Source organism: Strongylocentrotus purpuratus, unplaced genomic scaffold, assembly GCF_000002235.5.
Source record: "Strongylocentrotus purpuratus isolate Spur 01 unplaced genomic scaffold, Spur_5.0 spur5_scaffold_2, whole genome shotgun sequence".
Lineage (NCBI taxonomy): Eukaryota > Metazoa > Echinodermata > Echinoidea > Camarodonta > Strongylocentrotidae > Strongylocentrotus > Strongylocentrotus purpuratus.
Window position 1 is genome coordinate 23,507,748 of NW_022145605.1, and position 13,807 is coordinate 23,521,554.

Sequence of the window (13,807 nt, forward strand, 5' to 3'; positions counted from 1 at the left end):
TTAAATCAACACCCCCACCCCCTTTTTTTTGTGCCCACCCCAGGGGAGGACGCCCGTCTTCATTTTGATTTGAAAACAGTTTTTGGCCAGGGGGGAGGGAACCCCTCTCCCCCCCCCCCCCCCCACCCTTAGATATGCCACTGGGGATAGCCGTAGGGTCGACGGTCAGTTGGAGTCGAGATGAGAGTCATGAGACACACTTGATCAGCTTAATGTCACAAATAGCGGTCTGCGTGTGCTTAGAACTAGACTAGTCTATTACTATTAGTTCATCGTCGATCCGTCGTCCCATGCCCTCCTCAGAGACAGACCACGCCACGGAAGCCGCTAAAATGGTGTTTTCGAGATGTTTTAAGGTAAGGTTTGTTTTGGTTTTTCCTTAATTGTCAATAAGAGTAGTAGATTAAATATATATATATCTTATCATAGCTTCATTAGTTGAAACTGTGTGCTTCTAACGCAGTATCCAGACTAGAGCTAGGGAAAGCCCCAAATCACCACCATTGGTTGAATGAATTGAGCCCGGCTGCGCCCGCCAGGCCGCCTGCCGGCGGTGGCCTAAGAAGATGAGACTATAACTTCGTTAGTCAGTTAATTAATGCATTTTAGTACAAGTACTCGTCAATCGATGAGCGCGAACCTAGCCTGCATGTTCCTGATGTTGGACCGATGAAAGCCTTGCCTTTGCTTTGCCTTTGGTCTCTGAAAAGTCTGATATCAATGGTTATGGTTGTTCTGCTATAGCCTATAGTATAGGACCTAGACTAGACCGAAAGCTTCAGTCTCTATACCGTCGGTTGTTCCACTGAGACTACGTCTGGCTCCACTAGACCTCCGGTTATAGAGACAGAACGACTGCCTATGCCAGCCTGTGTTGAACTTATTCCGCTAGATTTTAGCCGCTAGGCCCCTCCCACAAACTTGCCACGGCCGTATTGTTATGCCCCCAAAATCCCCCAAAATGTCATTTTACCTCGTCCATATCCAATTTTAAATTAGGCCTAGGCTATAATACATCGGTTCCACTTACTAATTTGATGGAAATAATCCGTTTAATGGTCCCTTTTAAGGAAATTATGGGTCAAAATCGACATCCATGTTGAAAATCTTGCAAGCCGTGTTAAACTCTCGTTGCCGTCAATCTCATCCCTTCTAGTCTACGCCGAAGGCAAAATGATTATGAAGGAAAAAACTGTGATAACGCCATTACGAGCGTGTAGATGGCGCACAGTTTTTCCTTCATTATCATTTTGCCTTCGGCGTAGACTAGAAGGGATGAGATTGACGGCAGCGAGAGTTTAACGGACGGCTTGCAAGATTTTCAACATGGATGTCGATTTTGACCCATAATTTCCTTAAAAGGGACCATTAAACGGATTATTTACATCAAATTAGTAAGTGGAACCGATGTATTATAGCCTAGGCCTAATTTAAAATTGGATATGGACGAGGTAAAATGACATTTTGGGGGATTTTGGGGGCATAACAATACGGCCGTGGCAAGTTTGTGGGAGGGGCCTAGCGGCTAAAATCTAGCGGAATAAGTTCAACACAGGCTGGCATAGGCAGTCGTTCAGTCTCTATAACCGGAGGTCTAGTGGAGCCAGACGTAGTCTCAGTGGAACAACCGACGATTATAGAGACTGAAGCTTTCGGTCTAGACCTAGACCTACTAATTACTACAGTGTAGGCCTAGGCCTAGGCCTAGACTCGGCTTAGCTACATGTAGCCTATACTATAGATCTAGATCTAAACATGATAAATAACTACGTCAGGCTCCTCCATATTCACTGACTGCCTCTATACAGAGCTGACTGAGTGTGGCTGTGGGGAGCTCAACAGGGAAGGGTAAGAAGTGCCCACTACCCCCCCCCCCCCCATGAGCAAACAAAATCCATATGATACAAGTACGCTGGTTTATTTTACACGTCTGGCGTGAGGTTTTTTCATAAACCAGGAGCTTGCGGGAGAGCAGGAGGAAGGGCGTGTTGGCGAGAGTCTCCTGCTACGAGCTGGTGGGACGGCGGGAAAAGTAGTGTGGTGGCATATGACTCCCTCCAAATGTGGGAGGGTTGGCGGCCCTGGGTTATGCAATGCAGTTTGTGTGTGCATGAGCGCCGTACCCATCCTGCACAGTTCAGTAGCTTCACAAACTGGAGCTGGACAGATACAGTAAGCTGAAAATAAGTCCATAGATCTACACCTCTACAAATGAAAAAAATACAAATGGAAAGAATGCAAACTGCCATTGAAGAACGTGATACTACAAATACACGCAAAATCTTGTCACTCCAAGCAAACGAGCAGGAGAATTACTCACGACGGAACTGAATTCAGTGTACATGTAATTGTAAGTGCTAACAATATGGCACAGATGCAATCATCCTCAAAGCAGTCATTGAGACCTTTGGCCTTGGCATCTCTCTCGCCAATAGACAGAAATAACTGTCTGGTATGGGGAATTTTGAAATAAAACTGACATTTGTCAAACTTCCCCATACACCGACACATTTACGGTTATCCTTGGCATATGCACAATGGAGGGGGTTGGGGGGGGGGGTCAATTAGAGATTTACTCCAGAATCTAGACAAAATGATATAGAAAAAAAATCATTGAAAACAAAATGAATCTAATTTTCTTATACCGGTACTATGAAAATAACATTAATTGTAGAACATCGAAATAGAAGGACTTACATGTACTTTCAGCTTATCTGATGCTTTTCTTGAAGCTTCTGTGCGAGTTAAGATGGGTGATCACACACAAACTGCATTGCATAGCCTCCCCTCACTAACCCGTACGTATAGAGACAAAATCTTGCCCAATTACAGCTAAATTCAACTTGTATACAAAGTGCATTGGTCTTTGAGTGGAAGAAAACTTACTGGAAAAAATCAATCCAAGAAGACCCTATCAAAAGAAAAATGCTGGTCTGCTATCCGCAACAAGATCCCATCCTAAACCACTGGGAGGACAAGTCAGGATGAGTTATTGAACTCATCCCCTTAATAAATTATAACAAAAATGTAAAAAAGCTAATCTCATGCAAAGAAGATCTTGATCATTTGCCTGCAATGGATAATTTAGATACATACCCCCAACTACATATTTGGCTGGTACATATCTTGTACAATGAACCATAGTGAACATTTCCCTTGCAGTTTAAAGCCCCTCTTAAGTGTTGGGAGCCCCAAATTTGCCAAAAATTTGATGACAAAATTTCACTTAAATTGTATCATAATGTGAAAGACAAGGATGTCATTTAAAACAAAAAGTTGTGTTTGAGGATAAATATTGATAAAAAAAAGAATACTTAATTTTGTTTTTCTGTTGCATGCAGAAAACGTACATTTTGTATTACTAATTTAGATGTTTTTTTTTCCTAATTAGGACAAATTAACATACATGTATAACCTTATTTCACTCAAGGAACCTCCATAGAAATTAATGAGATTGGTGAATATATTGGTAGTATTTGAGGTTTCATTCTCTAGCTTTTTCTGAAACATGGATTCATGAAAGTACTTCATTATTGTTCAATAAACAAGGTTACACTATGCCATGTTTACGGTATTTCAGATTCTCTTGACATTACTGTTAGAGATGACATCATGACTCGGTCAATGTGATGGTTATTTTATCTGACTGCTAAGAATGCATAAATGTTTGTAAGTAAGCAACCAGACGGCCGACGGATTTAGGTCCTCTCCGAGGAACCTGGTAGTGAGGATTAATGCCTTACCAAACTAGCACATCGCCTTGGTTTCAAACCCGGGTCACCGGATTACGAGACCACTGCTCTACCGACTGAGCTATTGCGCCTCCTCAAGTCAGATGATATTGAATCTCTTTTTACTGAAATAATCAAATTGGCAAGCTGATAGTAGTTAAATATTCAGAAACCCAAATCAAACATGCAAACATTTACTTATACACTAGATGATTACCGGTATATAAGGATTAATGTTAACATTGACCATATTTATATTTGTACATGTACATGTATGCCAAATAGTGGTAATGATTTTGTTGGTATGAGTTACTCACATTTTCTATACCAGGGTAACTATTAAACAAGACTGCATCTCTGATTGAACAAATCTTTACTAATATGTAATGATGTACATGTATGTGCCAGTATAACTCCTGGTATTCTTTATTGTGATGCAACTGATCACTTCCAATTTTCCAATTAAGTAACCACATACATAATAACTCCTCCATCTGAGTCCTTCAATACCGTCAAATCAATGATGACACTTAATTGGCCCTAAAGGTTGATGTACTGTACAATGTACAAAAATCTCCTGAAAAGAAAAAGGAATGAACTGAAAATAGCTGTAAAATACAACAACACCACCATTCTTGGATGACATTTGAGTTACTGTACATGTAGTTTGGTTGATAGTTGATACGCAATGAATTCTATGAATGCTTCTGAAGATAATTTTAAAAAAGTAAGAATGTGTAGAAGATATTTGATAAATTATTATGCAGAACCAGACTAAATTATTATCCAGAATAGTGCTGCGACCGTGTATAGGCACGAACCACCACTACACAACAGATAAACGAAGAACAAATAATCACCTGTTTTTCAGCATTATAAGAGTCTGAAGTCAATATTTCACAAAAATGTCATCAGTCTAAAAATAAAGTTTAAGTTCCACTGCTACTTCCTTGAATAATCATTTCCATACACTGTACGATTTTGATTCAATGCCGTTGAGTCTCTTCTCTTGTCATCATGCAAACAATGCCAATCATTGTGATCTAACTTTCCAGCGAGCGCAATGGTTTTGTGTGCAGTATGGTTACTACACCTGTACAGTTACAACTTTTCCAATGCCATTGAGTCTTTTCTCTTGCCGTCATGGTAATAATAATAGGCAATTTTTTTCAAACTCATTGCGGAATTAGAATCTGCGGTTCGTGTGCAAAATCGAGAAGATACTATAGTAACAGTTGGATGACCACTGAGAGCCCTGAAATCTAGAACGGGTTTTGGCCAAATCTACGGGCGTTCTCAATGACGCCCCAAGTGAATCAAGTGCCTCGATACAAACCATTTCATTCACCTGATAATAATAATAGTATTTAAATAGACAGAATCCAATCTGCATACATTAGTTGTTGCCACACTTAATACATGCAGTTTGCATTCTGACTATTGCGAATCCTAGACAGGTGAATGAAATAATTTGTATTGAGGAACTTCACAAAGACGTACAGTATGTATTAAATTTGATTACATTACGAAAATGGCCTGTTCCCTTCAACGCAATACAGTACAGACGGGACTACACGACTAGCACAACTTGTCTCAACCAAGCCACAAAACGGCTTTTTATCAATTTTCAACAATAATTTATCATCAAGTTTTAAAACAATTCATATCCATATTCATGTTGTTACTGTTCAGAAACAATAATCGGAAGAAACAAAATTCACCGAAGAGTCCTTTGTGCCAGGGGCGGATCTAGGGGGGTTAGGAGGTTTAAATCCCCCCTTTGGCTGGCCAAGGTGCTTTCTACCTCCCCCCCCCCCCCCCCCCGAAATATTGGTTGGCACTTTTTTCAAATTGAAAACAAATTTTAGTGCTCCCTACCCCCCACTAAGCAAAATATTGGTTGGTGCGATTTTTCAAATGTCAACCCCGCCCACCCACGCCATAGAAAAGAAGCTAGATCCGCCCGTTAAAATTCGTCATCCTTCGTTATTAGACGACAAAATTCTCATAACCATCTTTGGTACAAGCTCGCTGATTGGCTGTTTATACACTTGGGGCGTCATTGAGAACGCCCATAGATTTGGCCAAAACCCGTTCTTGATTTCAGTACCTCAGCGATCACCCTGCTGTTACTATAGTAGCTTCTTGATTTTGCACACGAACCGCAGATTCTCTGTCCGCAATTAGCTTGCGAAATACCCCTAATGTTTGTCGAACTGGCAACAACTAATGTATGCAGTTTGGATTCTGTCTATTGAAATACTATTATCCTTATCAGGTGAAAGAAATATTTTGTATCGAGGCACTTCACAAAGACGTTTGCATTAAATTTGGTTACATTACGAAAATTGCCTAATGGCATTGCAAATGCAATACCTCCGTAGAAATACGTACGCATTCACCGAAAAGCAAAACCACATATTGTATTGAGGGCAGTCTGTATGCGACGGCCGTAAACCTGAGTGCTCTGCGTCCGCGAAGGTCTGTATGTTGCTGAGCGAAAACTCGCTAATATGTCAATCATTGCGGTCTGACTATTCCATGAGCATGATGATTTTGTGTGCAGTACTGTTACTACTGTAACAACTTTACAGAGAAAATGGTTGTTGTGAATGCGCGCTGGATTGCTGGTCTTAAATGTACTGTACAACATACTATACATGTAATGTACCTAGCTGAAATACTGCTTTTGTTTTTGGTAAATGTCATAACTGTGTACACGCAAAGATAAACTGGCTGTGTGCACTGAATGGAAATTACACACTAAACTCACAGCACTAATTCCAGAAACAATTTAATGACAATAAAAGATATTGTATAAATACCGGTAATTGGAATATTATTGAAGACTTGCCTGGTAAAAAGGTTAAAGCCTTTAAACCATCACATGACACTTGGTGTTCAAGTTATTCAACACCAAAAGAGTACCGTATTTGAAGTTACAATTTTAATGCTTATTTTGTGACCCTTTTTTATCTAATTAGTAAAGATATTAAAGGTAATGAGAGCCATTAGCAAGTATTGATAGTAATAGTTTTTTTTATGGGAAATGTAACCCTAAAAGTAAGATGCTCTGAAGGAAACAGAAAAAATTTAGAAGCAGGCTGGTGAAAGTTTGAACAAACTCAGACAAGTAATAAGTAAGGTTTTAATGTTTGAAATTTGTAGTCTGTATATGAATTTCAAATTTTTGAATTGATGATTGGGCATGTATAGTGATGTAATGTTGGACCAATATCATTCAACACTTGCACATGTAATATGACTATGATAGAACCTCTTCATTTTTGGAGGACCTATTGAGCTCTCTGAATATATTTTTAGTACAGCTCTGAGAGAAAAGGGACTGGTATACTGTAAACTTTGTTTTAAAAGTGTGAAACGAATGGAGATTTACAATTATGTCCCAGTAGAATGACTTACAGGGTATTGTACATTGCTGGTTGTGAATGTTAAGTGATTACCACTTTCTAAAAATTTTGTTCTTCTTGTTTTAAATCAATTTCTTTGAACTTTCCTTTTTTTTTTTTTTTCTTTTAAACTCTCACCAATTTTTTCTCTGATCTTTCTTTATTTACGGATTCAACTTGTTATAAAGGTTGGTATATTATATGATCCAACAACATTATTGATACTTTGCAGCAGAAGCATGCAGTTGTACACTGAATATAACAACTCTATATTTTGATGTTGTTGCTGATGTGTTGTTCATCAAACAGCCATGAAATTCATCATTATAAACTTCATTCATCATCCAAAAGTCAATATTTAAAAATTGTAATGATGTTTTTAAATATGGAGTGAGTCAAAGTCATTGGCTAGGTCAATTGGTTAACAACAATATGGAATGAATAGTGATTACCTGTATTATTTTCATAACTTCAATTACTGAACAACTCTTAGTAGAAATTTTTTTAACACAGTGAGCAAATATTTCACCCAACAGCTAAAAATGTTTTTGTGGTTTATGTTGAATAGAAGTGTAACATTTTATCAACCCTAGAGATATTATTGTATTAAAGAACTTTTCAAATGTTGAATAATGAATATCCATTTTACATGTAGAGTGTATAAAAATACCAACATTTAGCAATCATACAACAAACATTCTGTGATATGAGTTCAGGCTCAAAACATAACACAATTTGTTAATGCATGGCAACAAAAATGAAGACACCTTATTGTTTATGTCTTGCAGTGTAGGAAATGATGTTATCTCTTATTGTGAAAGCTTTGTCAAAAAGCTGTATTACAGAATTTAAATACCTGTAGCTTTATTTTCAGTAGACAAGAATATCAAAAGACATCCAACTTCAGGACCTTGCCTATTCTGCAATTTTAATTTTAATTTTCTGTCAACATGATTGTATGAGTACTTTTAAAAGTTTGTTGTTTGTTAATTCATCATTTGCATAGCATTGCATAACATTCTTTAACCAATGAATTTCTGTTTACATTGGTGCCTAAATAATATGGATTTTGTAACTTTGATATGTGCAGTATACTGCTGAATGGGAAACATGATACATGTAAGTGACAATGTTGCAAAACAAATAGTGACTCTTAATATTAATGTTGATTCTAAAATACATACATGTACATTAATGAAATTCACAATGAACATGACGGACAAAGAAAGCGGACAAAATATACATTTCCTCATTCTACCCTCAACAATTGCTATGGTAGACAAAGGAACATCCTTTCACTGCTATTATGTAAAAATCTGTAGAACGGGTGTCACATGCATTTTGTTCTACACATTTTTACATAATAGCAGTGAAGGGATGTTCCTTTGTCTACCATATATAGCAATTGTTGAGGGTAGAATGAGGAACTGTATATTTTGTCCGCTTTCTTTGTCCTTAATTTCCATAGTGATTGTAGATTTCTGCACCTAAACAGATGTCTTGTTATCCAAAAGAACTGGTGAAACTCTCAAAATGATAACTCTCAATAATAGCACCACAATCAATTGGGTATCATTGCATAGAGAAATAGGTCTACACGTATTACAGAATAAAAAAGGATAGTATTATATTCTCATAAGTGATATTAACAAAAACCAACTTTCTAAACAGGGTGGATTGTTTCAGAAATGCATATTTCCTTCAAATATTTAATATCTGTGACATTTACATGCAATCTAAATTTGAAGCTCCATTTACTACCGGGTAGTTTGGTTGAAATTGGTTGCGAGTGTCTTTCTTCAAATCACTTTTTAAAGCAAAACAGGTTTTGATCTGAGGTATAATTAGAAAATTAAAACATTTGTATACTAATAAAAAGAAATAGATTAAATTCCTCTCCTGGCAGCTTCAACTCTGAAGTATGGATGAACTATGGCCTGTACCTGCAATAGAAGTGGTCAAAAGCCTACTATTTTGAGTAGTATAAAATTCTAATCTTTGGAAAATCCTGTTTCAATTTATTATACAATGTTCAGTGAGCTGTGAGGCTGCATTATAGATTTAAGTGGTATCAGTTACGATTTATGGGCCATTCCCTTTCTCCATCTCACTGAACATGTAAATAGTACCAGTATTCTTTTGGGCTATATTTAAAGAAATGTAAATCAAATCAGACTACCGGTAGTCATTCTCTTTCCATACAGTGATGAAGTGAGCAATGTGGTTCAAAATTCTGAATACTTTGTTTTGGTAATGTGATCTTCCAATGTCTTCCAATAATGGTTGTCTTGCTGACCCTGACTTCTAAGCAAATAGCCTACCTTTTTTTTAAATGGTACATTGTAGCTGCAATAGTTTTGAGAAAAAAATCTTGATATACACCCTGTACATGTAGGTGTCACATTAATTCATTTTCTATTTATGTAAATAATAGTAAGCATATCAACACCACCCTTATGTAAATAAAAATGTTAACAAAAATTCAGGGCAAAAACTTTTCCTCACAACAACACAGCCTCTCTAAATCAAATATGTTGGTATGTATTACATTTGATGTGATACATGTAGTTTGAATATCATGATGATACTGTACATGGTTATGAATAGCTATTATGGATCACATTCTTTGCCCCCAAGATATGTGAAATTCACCTATGTAGAAGATTTGGGATGAAGGGTTCTCAAATGGTATAGTTTGGCATAACCTGTCATTAATTGGAGCTTAACATGATTGTCATTTACATAATATTACTGGCCTTGAGGGAGAAACAAGGTAATACACCCTGTATTGCCTTCACTGATTCAGTAAGGGCAATACATGTACATATAAATGCATATCACTGTATCTCCCAAAAGATTATAATTATTACCTATTCATTTGTGAATCACGTACGGTCACTATACCCTACTACCGCGCCGCATGATAGTCTGCTCAAACTTTGCGGCGATTTTAGCTGTTTGAAAGGTCCAATATGGAACACAATCTTTGTACTCAAAGTGAATGGTGAAACCCGAAAGAGAGAAACTATCAGGAAATATTGCCCGCTCAAAACTGTTAGTTTGCGGACCGGGCAAATATGCATTTTAATGCATGGTACATGTACATGTAAAATTACCTGCTACTGTATACATGAAGGTAATAAAGCAAACAAAGATCAAATTCACTACTGGTTCCTGTAAAATTTCACCTAGAGAGTACATGTTGTGGATAGACAAACTACCAGCCATACAAGAATGTAGGAAAACCAAATCGAGTAGGAAATTGTTAGTTAAAAATTCAAAAATATTGCTTTGTATAATGTCTTATAATGTGACACTGAGAAAATCCTTTAGAATAGTGCTAGTACTCCAGTACACTGCTGAATCATTTTACATAGCAGCTCATGAAACTTAAATCACATTTTAGTCTTTTCAAATCCTCTGTGAAGTCCTTTTGACATTAGCTTTAATGTGGCAATTTTTTGTAGTACTCTGTACATGTACATGTACATTCAATCCTATGGTCATACAGAGATTGAATCACATTGTTATGAAATTTGAATTGCCTCCTATACAGGGTGTACATGTACATGTACTGTACATCTTCAACAATATTCACATACACAAGATTTGTGTAATTATCACTGTTTTGTATACTTGAGATGCTTTTCGCAAATATTTATTGGAAGATTTGTATATCCTTTGCTTACATAACATGGATTTCTTTGGCTTTGTCAAATAAATTTCTAATTGGTTTAGCATGTACACATGTAGACATATTGATCTATCACCTACACATACAGTACTGTACATGTATGTAGTGTACTGAAATATTATAAGAATACTTTCTTTTGATCCTGTAATGTAATCTGTATGATATGTTAGATATTTGATATAATTTTATAATTCTTAAAATGCTTATTCATTTTTCAGAGGGGCAGGTAGACACTTGATGACAATCAACGCAAAGGCACAAGGTCACTGTCAAGATAAAGGAGAAATGGCATGTGTACTCCACCGATTGTGAGAAGGGGCTCTTGATTATCCTTTGAAAAAAGTGGTAGATCAAGTTGATCCAGTGTAACAGTAGCAGCAAATCTATGAGGTATGTACAATGTAGATGGATTGTAACAAAAACTTAGGGGTGTTCAATGATCAAGGTACATGTATTTAAGACTCCTACCCCATTTTTTCACAATTTTTTTTATTGATGGCTATTAAGTGCTGCATGCATGTACAATGTAGTTTTTCAATGAATGGATGTAAAAATTGATGCTTTTGGATCATAATTGACTAATATGCCCATGTAGTAGACAATTTTCAAAATGTATTCAAATGTAAACATACATGTACGTGTACCTTGCGATGAGCTATTACATGTACATGTACATTCACCTGTTTTCTATTATTGTACCTCAATACCGGTAGTCAGAATGCAAATTGTGAGGATTAGTTGTTGCTACATGTAGGTTGGGTAAACATTATGGCCTGCCTGACCTAACAACACGTAATGTGTGGTATTGGTATTCTGAAAGTGTTTATTATTGAAATACAATTTTTCAAAGCAGGAGAATGAAATGATTTATTAAGAGGCAGGTAAAGAAGATGTTTTTGCATGAAATGTATTTACGGTATGAAAATGACCGATCAAACCAAACTCTTGAGTATATTTGTCTTTACTTAGAATATATACTAGTATATGATAATAACTCAACTTTGTTATTGTTTTGTTCCTGAAAGTCATTTCATTTGATATATGCTGTACTGTGACTTATCCACATAGAAATTGTAGAGCATTGCATATAATACAATTTATAGATTGTTATGTTATAGATAATTATTGGGGAAAAACAATGTGAACCTTTCCATTTGTTAGTATTGGCAATACAGTGTACAGGTACAAGATTACAACAATTGTAGAATACTTAATACTAGACAATATTTGTATATTATATTATATGATATGATAGTATGGTATGGTATGATAGGGAAAAAATTCATCTCGGAAGAAATTGTAGACATTTGAATGAATTGTACTCCAAGATATATTATTGTTAGCACTGTTCACACTGTTCTTGAGACCAAAAAATAAATGGAAGCTCTGTTCTTTATTTTTCAAACCAACAGATTTCATATGGGATCCCTTTAAGTACAAGGTCTACGCAGCTTCACACACGCACTGAGAGGGACCTGGCAGAGGCTAATAGCATGGCCCTTGGTATGATCAGCCTAAGGTTAAGGTTGATTCAACGAGACATTAAATGGAGATTTTTCAGTGAATATTTTTTTAATGTTTAATTCCAGATATTTAATTGTCTCAAGTAAAAAAATATGTGTTCACTAGTGTTGATTTGAAAAAAAAGCTCCTGCTGTGGCAATCGAAAAGAGCGCTATATTTTGATTTCTTACAAAGAAGTTTCAGAACCTATGACTATAAAATTTCACACTTTATATCTAAAGGGTTTAATTATTTAAAATAATTTGCAAGTTTCTTGGAGGTTACACAAATTTGAAAAAGTGTAATTTGTAAGAGTTTACAGAACTCAATATCACTGTATTTTGATGATATTTAATTTGGGTTTGAATTAGAGCAAACAATTTAAGATTATACAAGTTAAACAAATAGGGTGTGTAGTTTGATAAATGTGGGATATCCATTTGTTTCATTATACTACAAATTTTTGTGAAAGGTCGATCATCCACTATTGTTAGAGGAAACCTCACAAAACCTCACCCTAAAGAATAAGCGTAGGTATTCTGAAAAGTGAGATGTATTTCTGCCGGCCCTATGATGTACAAAATTCCTACCGGTATGTAGGATGCGAAAGTTAATGTGGTTAGATGAGCAAGTGTGCACTTGTAAAAATGACACCTGGCTGGAATGATCCCCAGGAAGTAGAGAATGTGCATACATAGTGTGCGGGTAAGCCTGAATCTGATGACCGGGGTAATAATATATCTGTAAAGCACTTAGAGACATCATACGCTATATAAAAGCGGAATCATTATTATTATTATTTTATTTTAGGCCTCAGATGAAGGAAATGGGTGCCGAAAGATATCCTTTGAGCACCTTATCTCTGCCAAAACTGCATTAATAATTTAGCACTTTATGTAAAGTCCATTAGATAATATTTATTTGATGGTATTATCGTAATGGCATTCAGGAAAAGTCAACTTCAGGTGTACAATCATCTTGCAACTAATAAACCTTATATGTGATTTAAATAGTTTGTAAAATGATTAGAATAATGATAAAAGGATATGAGAATGGTTATGGTATACCACTTATAAGCTTGTATTACAAGATGATTTCAACATAAAAAATAAACCCAAACAAGCAAAAATATTGAGCATTCAACCATACTATTTTTTAAAGATGTGTATGTACACAAGAACCAAATGAGATCACTTTAAGGCGCCACGGAGGCATATATTACATGTAGTGTCTTATAGCTCATGCAAAAGTTGGTAACCCCCTGCCTAACTATTTGTTCAGGTTTTTCTGATATGTGTTGCTAGATAGCAAGATGATTACCATTCTACAAGCTCCTTGAAATTATTTCTTGCAAAAGTTGAATACTGTACTAAAACATAAGAGGTGACAATTATTAGTCCCCTGTCATCATCTAAATTCCTATATGGCTTCTTTTCTTTTCTGTAACCATGTTAAATATCACAAACTAG

At 36.2% G+C, this 13,807-nt stretch overlaps 1 long non-coding RNA gene across 1 annotated transcript; it reads left to right on the top strand.

The window, feature by feature from the left end:
- The first annotated feature begins 255 nt into the window (after positions 1-255).
- Positions 256-12,926, top strand: LOC115926758. Its single transcript, XR_004065251.1, has 3 exons — positions 256-356; positions 11,054-11,225; positions 12,248-12,926. It is a non-coding gene; the product is annotated as an uncharacterized LOC115926758 (long non-coding RNA).
- Positions 12,927-13,807: the final 881 nt, after the last annotated feature.